Here is an 18,658-nt window from a genome sequence, read left to right as displayed (position 1 = left end):
TCAATGGTCAATTCTCCAAGACCAGTGTTATTTCAGAGCTTCTTTTGGCGCAGAGTGGTAAGGCAGCAGAAATGCTGTCTGAAGCTGTCTGCCCATGAGGTTGAGAGTTCGATCCCAGCAGCCGGCTCAAGGTTGACTCAGCCTTCCATCCTTCCAAGGTTGGTAAAGTGAGTACCCAGCTTGCTGGGGGATAAATGGTAGTGACTGGAGAAGGCACTGGCAAACCACCCTGTATTGAGTCTGCCATGAACACGCTAGAGGACGTCACCCCAAGGGTCAGACATGACTCAGTGCTTGCACAGGGGATACCTTTACCTTTACCTAGTGTTATTTCTCATATCTTTTCCATTCAAATTACTCTCAGAGTTATTAAACATAATTGAATAACGGCTTTTTAAAAAATGGTTACAGCATTGTTGTTGCTTTACCTGAATGAAAATGAGTAAATATACCTTATTATGTGTCCAAACTGAATGCATATACCTGAATACACATGCATGTGTGTCTGAATTATGCTTTTACAAACCTGAGCAAAATCATTGTGAAAGACACAGATTTAGGAACTTGCTGTATTAACATCATTCACTTGTAATTATTGAACAAAACAGAGGAAATGCAATAACTATTTCTTAATTATGTTCCAAGTCAGTAGTTGCTTTCTTTCTTCAATCACCTGCATGTTTATTCAGATGTATCCTCGTACCACGTTCATAAATATTTGCAGCTTTTCTTGTTATTTTATTTACAATTTCATTCTGTTCATATTTTCTACAACTCTCACAATGCAGTGCACAAACCTGTTATCATGCCAGCTCTTGATTCTGCAACTCCAGAAAACCGTGCTCATACTTACTGTGTAAATTGCTGTGTACTTGCTATTCATCCTAGTTATGGTTATGGGGGGGGGGGTGTGAAACAAGATGGTGGACTAGATGGACCACTGGTCTGACCCAGCAGACATTCTGTGTGTTCTATGGGGTCCCTGTGTCCTTAATAATCAGTTCCACAAGCAAAGACAGGTTGGTCTTTAATACCATCAGGGAAAGTCCTGGTAGGCCAATGGCCTGGGAGCTGCCTTTCCCTGCCAAGGCTGCCGCAATCCAAAGCAGTGACTGCCCTGGTTCTGGACAAGATGGCCCTCACAACTGCCACCATGAACAATCTGCCTCTTGTCAGCAAACTGGCAGAATAGGTCTTGAGCAGAGCAGCCAGCTCTCTGGCAGTGGGTCCCATGCCCACACACAAGACGAGTACTGGGGCAGCCCAGTTGCTGCAGTGGAGTCAACTTCTGTTCCCTCACCACACACCACTGTGGCAAGGCTTGGGATGTTAGAGTGAAGGTTCTTTTCTAGGCCATTCCTGTTTCCCATACTAACCCTGGATACATGATTTGAGATACTCAGGTCCAAAACTGAATTAGCACTGTATATGATTCTTACCTAGCAGTCCCCATGCCTTTGATTTGTGGTGCTCTCTAATTACAGCACCCAGTGCCTGTCCTCCTTGATCACTATTCAAACAGCAGCCTTTTAGCTCCTAGTAACACTCACAAGTTTCCTCAACAAGTCAAATATTGCCTGCTGGAACCTTTCAGATCAGAACAATGGGAAGAGGGTAGAGGGGTTGACGTTTCTTCTCCATGCATACCACAGTAATTACCCAGTTTGGGTACTTTGTGCATGTGGAACTCATGTGTGACTGTTACACAAGAGAAGATGAGGACCCTGGATCCAGTCTGTGTACTTTATAATGTGGAAATCAATTATCGCTGTTCTGTGGCTACCCTTACAATATCTTCAAGGATGTACTCCTATGTTCTTCTGTGCTGCATTTCCTCCCAAAGTCTGAGGTACATCGGTTTTATACAACTTTCTCAGCTGAACTCAAGAATGTCATGTTGTTGACCCTAAGTTATTGTCTGGATATGCTAGGGATATGTTTGGATATATTGGGTACATGGTCACATGTAAAAGCATCCTGACACTTAGAAGAATAAATAAAGCAAAGTTGTTGGAGAATGATATTTAATTTAGAAAACAGCAGGGGAGGGATAGGATGCTCCCTCTCTATTCTCTGTGGCAATTCACTGGGTGGGGGGAGGTGTATGTTTGAGAGAAGCAACTGGAAGCAGTGAAACAGCAGGTAGGGAAACAATTACTATTTCCCTGTCATTTCTCAACTCTAAATATCTTGAAACACTTTTCTTTCTATCTTTCTCTCTTTTCTCTCTCTTTCTAATGGCATTTTTCTTTATAACTTATTTTATTTTGTTTGTTAGTTTTGGAAGCAGCTTTGAATGACAGAAGGTGAGCCTTTTTTCATATGTGTGAATTACCTTGGCTGTAGATATTGTTTGGCCTGTGAGTCTTGCAACAGTTCTTGGTGAAGACTTGCACTACAGTAGTTCTGTAATTTTATTCTGAGAGCTGTGATGACTGCTCCAGCTAGTTGCATCAATGGACATCTGTTATGTGTTGGGTGAGTAAGCTGTATTCCTGCTATGTCTGGGCTTCTCTGAGGCTCAGCTCCCTATACCTGCACTAGTTGAACTCATATCAGCAGCAGAGTACACTACCATAACAACCTCAATATATTAGGACTGGCAACATATATATGTATATGTTGTGACTGGGAGCATTTGTGTGTGGGGTGGTGTATGCAACCATGAGGGCTGGGGCAAGGAAAATTGTGAGAAACTCACCCTGTGGGTGCCCTGTTGCTACTGCACTGCATTGGAATCTACAGCAGTAATGGGATAGGAAATATTTTCTGCAAAGAAGATCCCCCCAATGTGCTGAAAATGAGCACAACTGGTTCATTGTGCTACATATCTCTTTATGGCTTTAGGTAAGACACTATCACCCTCAGTCTTATTTATTTATTTATTTATTTATCATACTTCTATACCGCCCTCCCCGGAGGCTCAGGGCGGTTTACATTATAACAGAAAACAATACATTAAACAGTCTGTAGAACATGTATAACTGATAACTAATAATTGTAACCAAATAACAACACAGTATAACAGTAAACAATATAGTAATACAAACAGGTCCAGGGCTTATTGATGGGATTCTGAGGGGGGGGAGCAGGGGCCCTTGGTCGCTGATTGATTACGTCTGGTCTCGGCCAAATGCCTGGTGGAGGAGCTCCTTTTTGCAGGCCCTGCGGAACTGTTTAAGCTCCTGATCTCCTCTTGGAGCTCGTTCCACCAGGTAGGGGCCAGGACAGAGAATGCTCTGGCCCTGGTCGAGACTAGGCGGCCAGGGATCCTTAGCTGATTGGAGGCAGTAGAGCGCAGAGCTCTTTTGGGGGCATAGGCGGGGAGGCGGTCCCTCAAGTACACTGGGCCCTGACTGCGTATGGCCTTGAAGGTAATTACCAGAACCTTTAGTCTGGCCTCATGTTGCTATACCACAGGACTGTCAACTCTGGTTTAGGAAATACCCTTAGAAGGGTATAATGGTATTGCATGTAAGAGTGCTCCTTGCCCGCCACCAAATTAAAGGAATGAAGTGACCATTTAAGTAGCAAAGTCTTATGTTGCTAGCAAAGGAAGAAAAATTGTCTATAGTCAAACAAAACCTATTTATTCAATGCAACAAAGATAAATACTCATATTTATACATGATATATTTATACATGACATATTTATATCATTCTGTTCTTTCTGTGTCTTTGTGATTGGTTACAAATCATACATTACATCAGCTTTGTCCTAATTGGTTCCAGTCCTCCCATGTTCCCTCTCTCCATATATGGAGAAGGAAGTATAAGTGATATCTGTTCTGTTCTGGGAAGAGAGCCAATCTTGGACATATCTTCTCCACCACCACCCCCCTCACTGAAAGATGTTCTTACAAAGGAACAAGTCTGTACACGCCCCAGATCCCACATTCCATTATGCCATAAGGAACATCCTTCAAAGCAGCCATTTTCTCTAGGAGAACTGATCTCTGGAGATACATTGTATTTCCAGGAGATCCGGGAACGCTACTATGGGCATTTTAGTACTAGCCTACCTTAAAGAAATGTTATAACAATTATGGGATAATGTATCTGAGCATTTAGAGAAAGTATTGTATAATTGCTCATTATTACCATTACTATAGTAACATAAATAGGAAATTAAATTAGTGTGTCGATGTTTCCACATACAGAGCCTGTACGTGAGGTGAAACAGTCAAACTGCTTAGTTGGAAGTCGTATCACTGAAATCTACAAGATTATTTTTAAATGATGAGATGAGATCTGCACCAATAAGTATTGGATCACAATCTATCAATGTTATAGCAGCCATTTGAATTTATTAGGGCTATTCAATTATTTGGAACCTTAGCTAAATAGAGGCATCATAGCACAAAATCTGGGGGGGGGAGCTTAAAAAAAATAGAACATTTGAATTTGCAGTTCCTGCCTTAGATAATGCTTGTGTTGCTTTAATACTGACAGTAAACAACTGTGGGGAAAAAGATGTTTCTTTCCTATTACTGTAGTGGACCACTCTCCCACACAGCTATTCTGCCACTAATTGTAGTGACTTGCCTGCCATGAAAATGCTGGAGGGTGTCACCCCAAGGGTCAGACATGACTCGGTGCTTGCACAGGGGATACCTTTACCTTTAACTATGTTTGTATGTTCCTGTTTTGATATATGCATTATAAGTGGAATGGATGATGAGAACAAATGGACTATAATAACAGTAAATTATGCATTTAGTTAAAAGTTTAAACAACAGTATTTTAATATTTGGAAAACTGTTTTGTTTTTTATTAAGAAATACAATGAATGGTAAAAGGCTGTAAGAAATTGGGTAGCTCTTTCCAGTCACCGCTGAATTGAGAAACTCAACATTTGTACAGGGAGTTTACCATAGGTTTTTCAGTTTGATAGAAGATAGTAGCATTATTTTGACATGAGAACTATTTCTCAGATAAAGTACATGCCAGATAAGATGAACTACTTTGTCATAAGAGGAACAGTATGGAGTCATAATCTGCTGTGGAGATGCTGCATAGAGATCTGGTGTTTCTTATGTCTCAACTATGCTAGCTAGCTTGAAATTTGAAGTCTTAACACACAGTGATGACTGATGAGTAGTTCTTCAGTGGTTTATGAAACTAAAGGCAAGAGAAGGAATGCAGCATCTCTTGCATGATGATGAAGTTTTTAGAATCCTAGTTGTCACAAATGAACCCATCAAAGCAGGTTAAGGTTACTTGCCCTGGCCCCTGCCTCATGGAATGAGCTCCCCAAGAACATCAGGGCCTTGATAGAGTTAGTACAGTTCCGCAGGGCCTGCAAGACAGAACTCTTCCACCAGGCATATATGGCTGAGGCCAGCAGGCCTAGAAGAACACTATATGGGCTTCCCCTACTGGTTTGAGGTTATCTTCCCTTCCTATAGGGAATCAGCAGCAATGACTCAGCACAAGATATTTATTGTTAGCATTTTAGTAGCTTTAATTGAATTTATGTGTATTAATGGTTTTATTCCTTAATGCAGTACGCTACCCTGAAATTACGGGTTCAAGAGGGGTGGCCTCTAAATCTATATAATATATTATTAATAAATAAAACAACTCTTGCAGTGTTGATGGATAACTCTTCGTTCTGATATTATTGTCTTATTGGCAATTTACTTCTTTATTTTTTAAAATCCTATCATATGTTGCTTTGTTCTTTTCCTGTTGAGAACCTCAAAATGATATTTTCCATTACAAGAAGTCCTCTAATCCAGATTGATAGAGTTAGGATGACTGTGGAGATAAGACATGGAACCAGCGAGAAAGCAGCAGAGAATGTTCTTAACAAGTCAGCAAGGTTGAGAAGGATATGGCTTGGCTGAGAGCTATACGGCTGGTAGCCTGAGAAGGACACCTTTGCTTTTTGCCTAACCTCTCCCACTTCTCACTTGGCAAGATTCTGGTAAAAAGAATTCAGAAAATACACGTTGTATTTTAAAAATACATTTCGAGCCCTCGTGGCTAGAGATAGGTTTTAAAATGTGAGATAAGTTTTAAAATGTGATAGCGAAGTTTGCTGAAGGATGAGCGGAAGCAAGCAATTGCTTTTTCAAGTTTGGTTCTATAAATCACGTAGCTGACGTGTGCTTTCACAGAGCAATGTTGCCAGATCCTTGCCCAGTGAGAATGCCTGTACCCTTCAATGAATGTATAAAATGCCAACAGAATACATCCTCTGGGCTTTCCCGCTTGACTCCTCTACCATTCTTCTCACCAACATTGACTCCAATTTACCATGGAGAAGAATTGCAATCTTTCTAAGCAGAGCACAAAGATCAGTTGAATCCCCAGCAGAGGTCTTGTGTTTTGAAGATTCATGTCCTGACATCGCCATCCCTAGAGGATAACATGAGCTCCATATAATCTATTCTGATTATTGGGGGAGATTTTCTGGATGAGTCATTTTAGTATTACCCAGCATAAAACAGTATAGAAGTAAGTTTTGCCATCTTTGCCCAAAGGCAGGATACTTAAAACTTATTATATAAGTGTGTGGAAAATGAGGCCACATTATCACAGATAAGTATAATGATGTTTTCCTTTCTGAGTCAAAAGCCAGATATCCTAATTTTTTAAGTAGAACAGATTTCTGTATTGTTCAGGTTTACTTCAGCTTAAAGCTTTGCTAATGTCATTTCACTAGCTAAACGGCATCTGTAGGGGGTTGTGGTGTAATGGTCATTATTGTTTTGCTTTGGTGGACACCAAGGAGAAGAAGTGTGTTTTTAAAAGTATTTTAAGTCAAACCTAGTTATCATAAACAATAGTTTAACCCTAAACAGATTAGTAAAATCACTGAAACTTCAAAGCTTTCGGGAGAGCACATAGTAGAAGTAGTCTCACTATTTTGTAATTCCAGATTGAAGACCCTAGGCATTATGAGTGTTTAAAAATCAAAATGTAACAAGAGTTCATTGCAGCGTTATGAATAGGATTGAAATACCTATAATCTGTATGATTTAAATATCTGGAGGATAAACAGATTTGGCATGAAAAAGAAGAGTAACTAAAAGGGAAACTCTTACCTGATCCAGAAGGAGCTCTGAAAGGTTGTTATCACCTTGCATCCTACCTATCTTGGTTCAATCATGTAAGAAAGTTCATGACCATAGCCTCTGTGGTACAGTAGTTCAGACAACTGAGTAGTTGGGTTATTCAATCAAGGACTATAGTCGAAGCACTCACACAAAAAATAGTGGATGTGATGAATGCAAGATATACAGAGAACTCACAAATGCATTTTCTTTTCCTCACGTACCTTATCTTCTACAAGATCTCTTCTGTTCTATTGAGACAACTTGGCAGTAACATGGTTTATGTTTATCCCATAGCATGGAATATTAGTATTACATATTTCTTTTAGAAGTCCATATTGTATTTCAGAGTCTGTTAACGGAAGGTGTTCCTGGACACTGACGAACTTTCTATTTATTAACTTACTTACATACTTATTTGATTTTTAACCTATCACTTCCACACAGTAGTTCATGGTGGGTAACAGCATATAGTCCCCACAAAACCCCCCATTAAAATTATAAAATCAAGGGATAAATGTCCAACCTGGTTCCCAAACACCCTGATGAATGAATGTGTTCACTAAAATTTGTCTTGCTCTTTGCCAGATATCCAAGGGAGAAACAATGCAAGTTATCATGCATCTTGCTGTTTGGCATTAAAAATTAATGTCCATCTAGCAAAACAAGCACTTTTTCTCAATGCCATTTCCCGTCAGGAGAACCATATCTCAGCTACTATTGTGAGGAATGTCAGCTGTGAAATTAGATGGTGCCAAAGAGGGCATTCCCCCACGTTTTTTATTTGTTTGTTTTTTTGGTGACTTCCTGAGGATGAAACCATTAGATGTTAGATGACAATGGAAATAATTCAAACTAAAATGGCACTTTGTAGCACAATAGAATTTCAAGTTGGCTCCTGAGGAGTCACCGATTAACACTATTAGCAAATGATCCACATAGTAGTCTTATTTCCATCAAGGAGATAACATGCAGGCAAGATTTCATATAGTTCACTAGGTTAAAGTACAAAGTTTTGCAGAAGAGCAGTTCAATAATAGTTTGTAGGGCAAGGGTCACAATTTGACATCAACCTACATCTTAAACTTTAGTTTACCACGAAACAAAGAATTTCCTGTATTGTAAAGTATCAGTAACTTAGTACAATCATGCTTTCCTGGGAGTGACCCTCCTGTTATGCCCTGAGTGGATTCTGAGTGTGTTAGGATTATTCTCTTAAGTACAGGAAATATAGAGTGATTAAATTGTTTCATATATAGGTTTACTTTTGCTGTCCATTTTTGTTGGTTGGAAGGGACCATGAAACAGAGAGTCTCCATTTAATGTTTTAGCATTTGGCTCTTAATGAATTAGAAATAATAGAAATTGCCCAAATTAAAGGAAATGGATATTATTCCTGATAATATGTAAGCTTTCTACCTTGATATCAGTTATTGCTTAGTCCCTTTATTGTAAAAACCATCACCTGCCATGTTAATGCAGGGAGTGTTGCTTAGGTTCATCAGTGTATACATCAAGAGAAATTCTGAGGGGAAGTAATATGTGAGCAAACGATAATGCGAAAATGTGCAAGTCCAGTACCCTAATGGGAAAATGTACAAATCCAGCATATGATTAGAATTTGAAAATGGGTGTGTTGATAACCTATACCTTTATTATATGGTGGTGTTCTCAGATTCCATTAATTCCAATTTCCAGCTTCTCACCACTATATGACTATCTAGCATCATATATTGTATCTGCCACTATTAATACAAAAATCAACATAATTATCAATGTTTATATTTTTCTTTCACTATGATATTTGGATTTAAAAGTAAATTGTATATCTCTACACAGATAAAGAAAGTAAATGTCATATCCTTCATTTTTTGTTGTTCATTCAAATTTCACAGTAGATTATAATGCTTCATAAACCCAAACCAAATATTAATGAGTGAGTTCATTATTTTGCCTAAAAGTTTATGATAGATTTGGCTTGCTTTCTTAAGTAATAGGATCTTAGTAACAAATGAATTAATATATAATTGAACAACAGGCTATAGAGACTATACATTAATCATAATGTCCCTGGAGCAACATGGTAGAAGTCAAGTGCTACTAATTTTCTCAGTTATTACCTCGCAATAAATGTTGTCCTCAAGGTATCTTTCTAGTATTAAATTCTTGTACTGAGAAATGGGTTACTACTTTACTGGCCTGGGTATTACATACTACAGAATATTGTGATCCCATATGATGCTTTTCCAAAATGGTCTAGAAAAATTGCCTCCACCTAATTTTGTCAAATGAATCTGGATCTTCAAATGAATCTGGAGAACCAACATGCTGTAGTGGCTAAGAGTGGCAGCTTTTAATCTGGAGAACCAGGATTAATTTCCTACTCCTACTGCAAATGTAACCAGCTAGGTGACCTTGGGCCAGTCAAAGTTCTCTCAGAGGTCTCAGCCTTAACTACCTCACAGGGTGTCTGTTGTAGGGAGAGGGAAAGGAAGGCAATTGTAAGCCGCTTTGAGACTCCTTTGGTAGTGAAAAGCGAGGTAAGAAACCAACTCTTCTTCATATAACTCCAGACAGTGAATCTTGCCAGCCTCTAATCTGACAAAACTGTGTGTAAAATTTGCATTCATATGTCTTAGTGGTCCAGTGGGCTATAATGTGGTCTTCGATATTGCTGTCTTCTGACTTTATGTAAGCCCAGCCCTAAATATGGTTGAAGTTATCCTGGTTTGCTATTAACCAGGGTTGGAAACTATTTTCAGTTTTCTAGTTAATACTGATATCTGATTAACCTTAACCACAGTTAATTAGAAGAAATCACATGGGAGAGGGCAAGGTCTAGGACATGAAATTGGTCATCCTGAACCTGCAATCAATTCCTTATCCATAAATAAATTTGTAGGAAAATGTTGTTTTCAAAGCTCATGGAATAAATTTTCAGTGGCCAGTTTTTTTCCTGTATATGCACTACTTTGTATACTCAGACATACACATGTACCCTAAATGCATATCAATGTGAGAGTGACCTGCTCTCTAATTTGAGCCCAATTTTATACTACAATCACCTAAACATAAGAAATCAAACGTTACCCCCTTCTAGCTTTTCTTAAGAAGCTGGTGGCTTAGTTTGCCTTTGCATACTTGGAAGGGATATTGAGAATCTGGATAAAGTGAATACAGAAACTACAGTATATACTTGCATATAAGCCGAGTTTTCCAGCACAGTTTTTAGCACTTAAAAGACCTCCTCGGCTTATATGCAGTTAATTGATTAACAGCCTGCCCTCAGCCAGCCAATCCCAGCATTGCATCTTTGCAAGTGAGCTAGTGGCCTCCAGTTAATCTTTGCCTTCTGCAAAGATTTTGAAAACTAAGCTCTTTGCAAGTGAGCTAATTGCTTCCAGCTAACCATTTTGCAAAGATCTTGAAAGTTTACTGTGGCAAGTTGTAGGACATCAATGGTTTGACTGAGGGATTCTGATATTTCCCCCCCTTCTTTTCCTAATCACTTCTTCCAAACTATTATTTTGGTTTCTGGGGGTGGGTTGGGTTTTGGGGGTGCTTTGGGATTTACTGTTTTTTCAGTGTTTCTTCTTTTATCTGAGGGGCAGCATTGTTTGCCTTTTCTTCTTAGGGTTGTGTTTCTTTTAAAAGTTGATTTTTACAGTTCTTTCTTTCAGTTTTCAGTTTTCAGTTCTTTATTTCAGTGTTTTGTTCTGGGGGGCACTGTAGGCCCCAGTTTGGTAGCTGTTGTACTTGTTGTAATAGGTTGCCAACTTTGGGTACTATTGTTATGCTCTGATTTGCTGGTCTGGGAGGCACTGTTTGATTCTCCTGCCAGAGCTGTTCTCACAGAGCAGTTCTGTCAGAGCTCTCTCGGGGTGTCTGGCATCAGGAGAGGAAGGGAAGGCAATTGTAAGCTGCTTTGAGACTCCTTTGGTTAGTGGAAAGCGGGGTACAAAAATCAGCAGCTATTCATCCTCTTGACTTTTCTGTATTTGTTAGGAGGGAGGCAGGATGGGAAAGCCTGTGGATTAAGCACTTAGGCCACCCTGTAAATTTACCAGCAGCCTGCTGCATTTCCCAACTTCGGCTTATATGCGAGTCAATAAATTTGCCCAGCTTTTGTGGTAAAATTTAGTGCCTTGGCTTATATGCGGGTCGGATTATATGCAAGTATATACGGTAAGTGGGTTGAGCAGAATAATTCAAGTACATCAGGTGGAAAAATTGCACTGTGCAGCAGTTAAAATAGTGCAAAATATTCAATAATGATACACATTAGATGTACATGTATAAGAAAATATACAAACACTGTTTGAGTCCAGTGGCTCAAACTTTCTTCTGTTGCTTCAGACCAGCATGGCTGAACTTACATCCAAACACTGTGTATGTTATTACACTCAAAAAGAGAGTCTAGAAAGAGATATGGCCACAGTTATTTATTTATACAGGTCCAAGCTAAGGTCTGTCGCAGATGAAAGGAAGTCCAATTCTCCCGAGTAAGAAATAATCTAGAAGTAAACCAAAAGACAAAAGAGTAGCTAGCTATGGACAGGGAGTTGTGTTTTCACAAATGTTGGTAGTTAAGAGAAAGTCAAAACGAAATGTTGGGAACAGATTTTGGCTCCAGTTACTTGAATAAAAGCCAAATCCAGGCTTGGGAAGAGACATGATAAGGGACTGTGCTAATTGTGCTGCCTTGCTGGCCAGAAGAGGTGAGAGAGTGGTTATGCTTCTTGGAGAAATTTTCAAATGAAGACTGGTAACATGTGGCTATGGCAGGCAATTCCAAATAATTAAAATATATGGATGTGGATCAAGATAATGTTTCAATGAATAATAATATGAGATCTTTTATGTTGTTAAAAGAATACAGGTAATTGTTAAAAGCGTAAGAACATAAGAAGAGTCATGCTGGATCCAACCAAAATCCATCATTCTGTTTACATAATGGCCAGCCAGCTGCCTCTAGGAAGCCCACAATCATGATGACTATCTCTGGTACTGGTGGGAGAAGTCTTGATAGTTGAAATATACAAGACTAGTAATCAAGCCCGCTGTACGTAAAATACAGCGGGCGCTAGGCATGGGAGCCCCCCGGCAGTCGCATGGAGCGCAGCTGCCAGGGGCTCCCTTGGTCGGTGGCCTGACGCGGCGAGAGTAGTCTGTCCAGAGGAAGGGGCCAATCGGCACCCTTCCTCATCACGGACACATCCCGCCTCCCAAGCCCTTATCATTTTATTAAGTCCGCGGCGCCACAGGCTGTGTTAAGATCTGTAGTGTGCATGATTCAAAAGCATCTGAAGAATATCCTATAGTAGGCATCAGAGGAGATGTGAATTTAGGAACTTTCTGATCTGATTTTTTTTTCAGATCTCCTGTAGTGTCTTGATTGGCTTTGAGCACACTTCCTCCCTGCTTCCCTGCAGAACATATAGCTTTACGGCCACAGAACAGACAGTTAGGTCTCTTTCTCCTCTTTCTGTACAAAGTTTCTTCTTAATAAAACTATTTATTCTTTTAAGCAGTCTGGCGCTTTAGACCTCTTTGCATTTTAAACTCTGCCCACATTAATTAACCATCTAATGGCCAGAGACCAGGACCCATTCTGCACACATTGGATAATGAACAGGAAAATCCTCTGCGAAAGCACACTGGAAGTGCATTATCCAACGTGTGCAGAATGGGCCTAGGTAAGGGAGGTTTCTCCCTAAGACAGGCATTCTAGTCCAGTTAAAATGACACAGTTAGTTGCAAGGCTACTCCACTGCTGGTTCTCCAGTCTTTTGTTTTAGTAGTACTAAGAAACTGGTCTCAACACCAAGATTAGGCAGGGGAATGTAATGGCATTCAGTCCTCCGTAGCCCATGCTTTCATTCTTATTTCATCCCTAGCTGGAATCAGTTTTTAGAGACAGTTAGAGTGGCTGTTGCTACTCATACTAATATGAGTATCTTCTCTCACAATAAAAATTATTAGGAAAACCTTTCATTGTCCTTTCTCTCACTTTCCAGTGTTTGGCAGGTGCCAAGATAAAGCGCCTTCTAGAAATCACACAAATGAAGTATGTTAATATTGTCTTCAGATTTGCATAATTACACATAATTTACATTATATGCAGATTACATTATCCTGATTTGTGGGGCTGAGATATAGAAAACCTATTATTCAGCAGTGTCTACATGACAAGTTTTGAACATGTTTGAAAATAAACACATAAGAAAATGAAATGCGTGCCTAAGATAACCACATTGTGCTATGCTTGGATTATCATAAAGGACCTGATAGACTTGAACAAGTATCCTTTAAAAAGACTTAACCTTTTAGCTAAGAATTAGCTTGAGAAATTTTATCCCTAGGGGTAATTGTTCTACTAAATTATAAAAAGTTTGAAGTGTGGTTTTTAGCTAGGCAGACTTCTGCAGTTTTAATGATGGTATATTAGGCTTCTAGTTCCTACATTTAAATATTTTAACTACAGATGTTTGTAAGACTGTCAGAACAGATCCTAGTAAATATGTGTGTAAGGAATCCCCCCTTCCTGCAGCAAGTCCCTTTGATCCACAAATGGCTAATACCAGGGAAAGCGCAGATGAGCTTTGTAGACAGAATGCCATGGAAAATAGGATGTTGCAGTGAGTAGGTGAAATCTGGTAAAATAATCTCCAATTCCTTCTACAGCCGTTGGTGCCTCTTGCACCAGAGCAACTCTGGGGCGATTTTTGCCAGAAGTCCTTACTCATTATGCTTTTTCCCTCACTCTGTGATCTTGTGGGCAGCCTGATAAAACTGAACTTTATTATTATTATCATTATTTATTAGGCTTATATCCCGCTGCTTTCCCAAGACTTGTGGCAGTCTACAACATAAAACCCCCTTAAAATCCCCATAAAGCCCATTATACCCAGGCCTCTAAAGCCCCCTACAACCACGAAAGATTGGCAGCCTAACCCCCCCCCCCCAGCAAACCTCCGTAGAGGTGGAAGGTGTAGATGTAATACAAGTGAGCCTGCTACAACTTTGTTACAATTTCAGTGGAAAGCTATGGATGTTATGCCCTGTGTTGTCCTCATTAGTGAAAAGTGATGGGCCCATACCAGGCATCAGTATCAAATATAGGGATATTAATATGGCAGAAAGCAATGTCCAGATGGAAGTTTCTTAATAAAGATTTGCTCTTAACTATCATGTTTTCAGAAAGGCAGAGAATGTATATTTCTCCCATTCTGTGGGGAAACTATTGATTGCCCATCAGTTACTAGGTTCCATTTAAAGTATTGGCTACATTGCCCTTCATGGTCTTGACTCCTCATATCTGCAGGACTGCCTCCCCCTCCCCCTTGATATGCCTTGACAGTTTTGCCCACATGAGCCAGGCCTTCTGCAGGTGCCAGTCTGCAAATATTCTTTGTTTTTGGCCTATGGAATGGCCTGCCTGATGAGGTTAGGAAGGTTCCCATGCTCCTGACATTCATGCTGGTGTTCTTATACAGGTGACAGGGCTGTACTAAAAATAAAATGTTTCAGAAGGCTGCCTTAGTAAAGGGATAGGAACTATAGACTAGACCAGTGGTCCCCAACCTTTTTATCACTGGGGACCGGTCAATGCTTGACAATTTTACCGAGGCCCGGGGGGGTAGTCTTCTGCCAAGGGACATCGCTGCTGCCACCTGAGCCCATGCTCCACTTGCTTTCCCGCAGGTGCCCCTGATTTCCCACCGTCCGCTGGCGGGCGCTGCCAGGAGCAGCTGCACAGTGCCATGCCCAGGGGGAGCCCCAGCCATGGCAGCCGCCGGACAGCACCAAAGGTGAGCCGGCGGCAGAGTGGCAGGGCAGCCCCCGAGGCAGCAGCCGGAGAGGAGGACAAGGAGAAGCTGCGGCCCGGTACTGACTGATCTATGGACCGGTCCCAGTCCCCGGACCAGGGGTTGGGGACCACTGGACTAGACTATTTTATGTACTACGTACTGACTGTTTCTGTAAGTGTGATCCTGCCATGTAATTTCTGTATTGTTTAATGTTTCATGCTTTGTTTCAGCTATGTTTCAGATTTCTGCTTAGTTTCAGATTTCTGCAGTTGAGATCCTATTTCATGATTTATTGCATGTCTCATTTTGAGGATTGTGTTGACTTGCCCTTAAATCCATTTTGCTTCTCAGTTAGAAGGTTGGACTATAAATAACATAAGTTACAACATTATTTCAAAATTATTTCCAAAAATTAGGAGTGGGCCAAAACTTTCCAATCTGTCATTCTGACACCTAGTTGTTCGATTCTGATTTCGGTACCTATGAAAGAAATCACCAGGAAATACATTGGTGAGAGGAATGCCATCCCGATATGTTGTTCCACTTACTGTTTTGTGTTTTCATACATTATTTCTACATTCCACCAGTCATTAGATTATTTCAAAGACTTGGGGAGAGCTTTCAGATTCTGTAGAGCCTGGTGTGCTGGTTTCCTGAGCTGTTCCCTTGCCCGTGGCTGCATGTGTGCTAGCTCAGGCAGGCAGAGCAATTGATTGCTTGCATCTCCTGTAAGGAAGAGCAGATGATAGGCATATAGACTTGCAGTAGGCAGACAGCCACATTCCTTAATATCATTCTTTCCTACTGAATATGTTGTGGCCTTCTGGATTGAGGATGATAATGATCTTCTCTCTTTTAGGTGTAGAGTCACTTGGACTGTTACTGAAGTCTTCTTGTTCTCTCTGCACTAGCTTGTTTGTTTATTCAGTTCATTTCCCGCTGCTGTGAACTGTTTACATAAATAAAAAGATAAAACCCCACATAAAAATTAAAAACAGTCTCAAACCTCCATTACACTATACAATGGTGAAAGTAAAAACTAACCCCTCCCCCCATTTCCAGTTACCCCCTCCCAGTGCCGTCCTATCCAGGGGTGCCATCTGTCCTATTGTGGTACTAGTTGATTTTAAGTTAGAGGGGCCCCTCAGATCTCCTGTGCTCTGGCCTCAATCAAAGACCTAGCAGAACAGCTTAGTCTTTCAGGCCCTGCAGAACTACAAGAACTCCTGCAAGGCCCTCAGCATGCTTCCTGACTCACCCCCTTCCTTCTCAGCCACAGGACCTCTGTCTTGGAGGAACTGAGTTTCAGGCAATGCTGCTTGAGCCACCCACCTACAGCTTTCAAACATCTGGCAAATGATTCTGGGTGGGAAATCCGGGCGGTCGTCTATGAAGAGATTGAGCTGGGTGTCATCTGCATACTGATGACATCTAAGCCCAAAATTCCAGACTAGCTTGGCCAGAGGGCACATAGAGATGTTAAAAAACATGGGGGAGAGAACCACCCCTGTGGAACTCCACAAGGGAGCTGAAAGGGGTCTAATAACTCTTCTCCCATTGCACCACTCTGTGTCCAGTTCTGTAGGAACTGAAGGGCTTTCCCACAGATCCCAGTCCCAGCGAGGCCATGGGCTAAGAGCTCATGGTCAATCATGTTAAACATCACCAACAGATCTAACATTGTGAGAATAGCAGAACTGCCCCTATCCAGCTGGTGCCGGAGATCTTCCATCAAGTTGGACTGTTGGCATCCTGGTTGCAATGCAACACTTACAGCCATTGTGAAGGAATTGCATTGAGGGTGATGAAAAAATGTTAGCTAATGGCAAGCTCTTATCAATAACATTTATAACATTTCTTTAAGGTAGGCTCTTATCAGTGCTGAACATCTCTTGAAAAATCCATGAGTTAGTAAGAATAGTATTAGATGTATACAAAAGTTTTTTTAATGGTGTCCTTCTATAAAGCACAGTATGATCAGAATACATAAGCTGAAGTAAAGTGAAGTGTCTTGATAGGTTGAAATATTGAGTTATCGTGTAATTGGTGTAAAAAATCTGCAATATCCTGATGTCAGTTTGCCTGTATATGTTTATGCTTTTGTCTGCTTATAAAGTTGCTACCATCTTGAACTTTCATGGGAATATATGTTTTCCTTGATTATGATAAATCAATAAAGAAAAGAGTTTCTACTCCAGTCCTTAAAAGTGCTTTGACCCCTTCTTTGAACCCAGTTGAAATGTGCAATTTCTCTGTCAATTGCCAATTCTCTTTATTTACATCATTATTATCAGCTTTTCTCAGCAAAATCACTTACATCATTCTTCTCTCCATTTTATCTTCAAAACAACCCTTTGAAGTAGATTTGACTAACTGGCTCAAGGTTAACTAGATCCTAGTCCAATACTCTAAGCATAAGCATACACTATGTGTCTCATCCAGCAGTCTAGTTGTCACTCATCTCCATGCCTTTGACATGCATGCTACTTGTGAGCTACCGTTGGGAAATTTCTGGAGTTTTTGGGGTAACACCTGTGGAGGGTGGAATTTGGAGAATGGAGAGTGATCAGTAGGGATTTGGTGCTACAGAATCTACCCTCCAAAGCTGCCATTTTCTCAAGGAGAACTAATCACTGTAGACTAGAGATCAACTATAATTTTGTAACTCTAAGCCCCACCTGGAGGTTGGCAATCATACTGTGAGCAGTGGTATTCTCAGCTGAGACTGGCTGGGGAGTAGAGCAGAGGCCTTAGGGAGACACTGTTGGTGAGCTCTGACACATCATAGAGATGTGCCACATGGTCATTAGTGCCCCAGGGAGGTTTGTACTGTATGTTATCTTTCCTTGATATCTACATATTATCCGTAGTGTTAGAATTAAATGAGTACCCGAAATAAAATGGGAGAGTTTGTTTAAAAAAAAACAAACACTATAATCTTATTAACGTTAGTCATTCATTACTGATTTTAGCAGGTGGTGTGTTTTCCATGGAAACTGAGACGTACTGGACATTCATTAGAAACAGGAACCACATTTTAATTTATGATATTCATTCAGACTTTAACTGCCTTTGATTAATAAAAATCCATGCGACAGCATAGCATTTCCCTGCTTTTAAGCTGTTAAGACGAAGATAAAATGATTATAGCTTGCAGTAAATGTTGTTATATCTGCACAATGTTTCCTTGGGGATCAAGCAATCTTCTGCACTTTTCTTAAGATTGACCCTCTCACCTTGAAAAGCAGACATGAAGGAGAGCTGCAAATGCAAGACCACCATCAGGTCAACCTGTCGTGGAGCTGACACGTCTCTGATATAAAACCCAATTTACTGTTGAAGAAGCACATCCATTATCCTTCTGATTTTAAAATAGAACATACATCAGCAAAATGATAAAAGAAAGTGCTTAAGAATTATGAAAGTCAAGGACTATTTCATATCAGAAAGTCACAACCTTTTTTTTTTTTTTGCATTTTACTGATTAAAATTACATATACCCATAATACTCCTCCTGTGTATGCTCGTCTCTTCATCTTCTTCAAGAAAGCTAATAGAGTCTGTCAGTTTGATCTTTGCTAACTCTTCCTCTGTATGTACTTAGCCACAGGACAGGAGAAACTTGAAGTGCCTGGGTATTCAGGCACTTGTAACTTTGATGTTGATGCTGCCTAGGAATGTGAAAGGTTTTTTCTTTCCAGAACTCCACAGTGTTGGCACTTACATATTTGATGCTGTCTCCTATCAAGTTGATAATGGCAAGTAAGCACTGGAAATATTTTTCCC

General features: G+C 40.3%; 1 protein-coding gene across 1 annotated transcript in view; it reads left to right on the top strand.

The window, feature by feature from the left end:
- The window catches only part of PACRG (parkin coregulated), a 334,003-nt gene that overhangs the window by 967 nt on the left and 314,378 nt on the right, over positions 1-18,658 (top strand). The gene's annotated exons all lie outside the window — the stretch shown is intronic.

This window comes from Paroedura picta, chromosome 1 (assembly GCF_049243985.1).
Source record: "Paroedura picta isolate Pp20150507F chromosome 1, Ppicta_v3.0, whole genome shotgun sequence".
Lineage (NCBI taxonomy): Eukaryota > Metazoa > Chordata > Lepidosauria > Squamata > Gekkonidae > Paroedura > Paroedura picta.
Note: the sequence above shows the minus strand (reverse complement) of the source record. Positions and strands in the feature narration are given on the sequence as shown.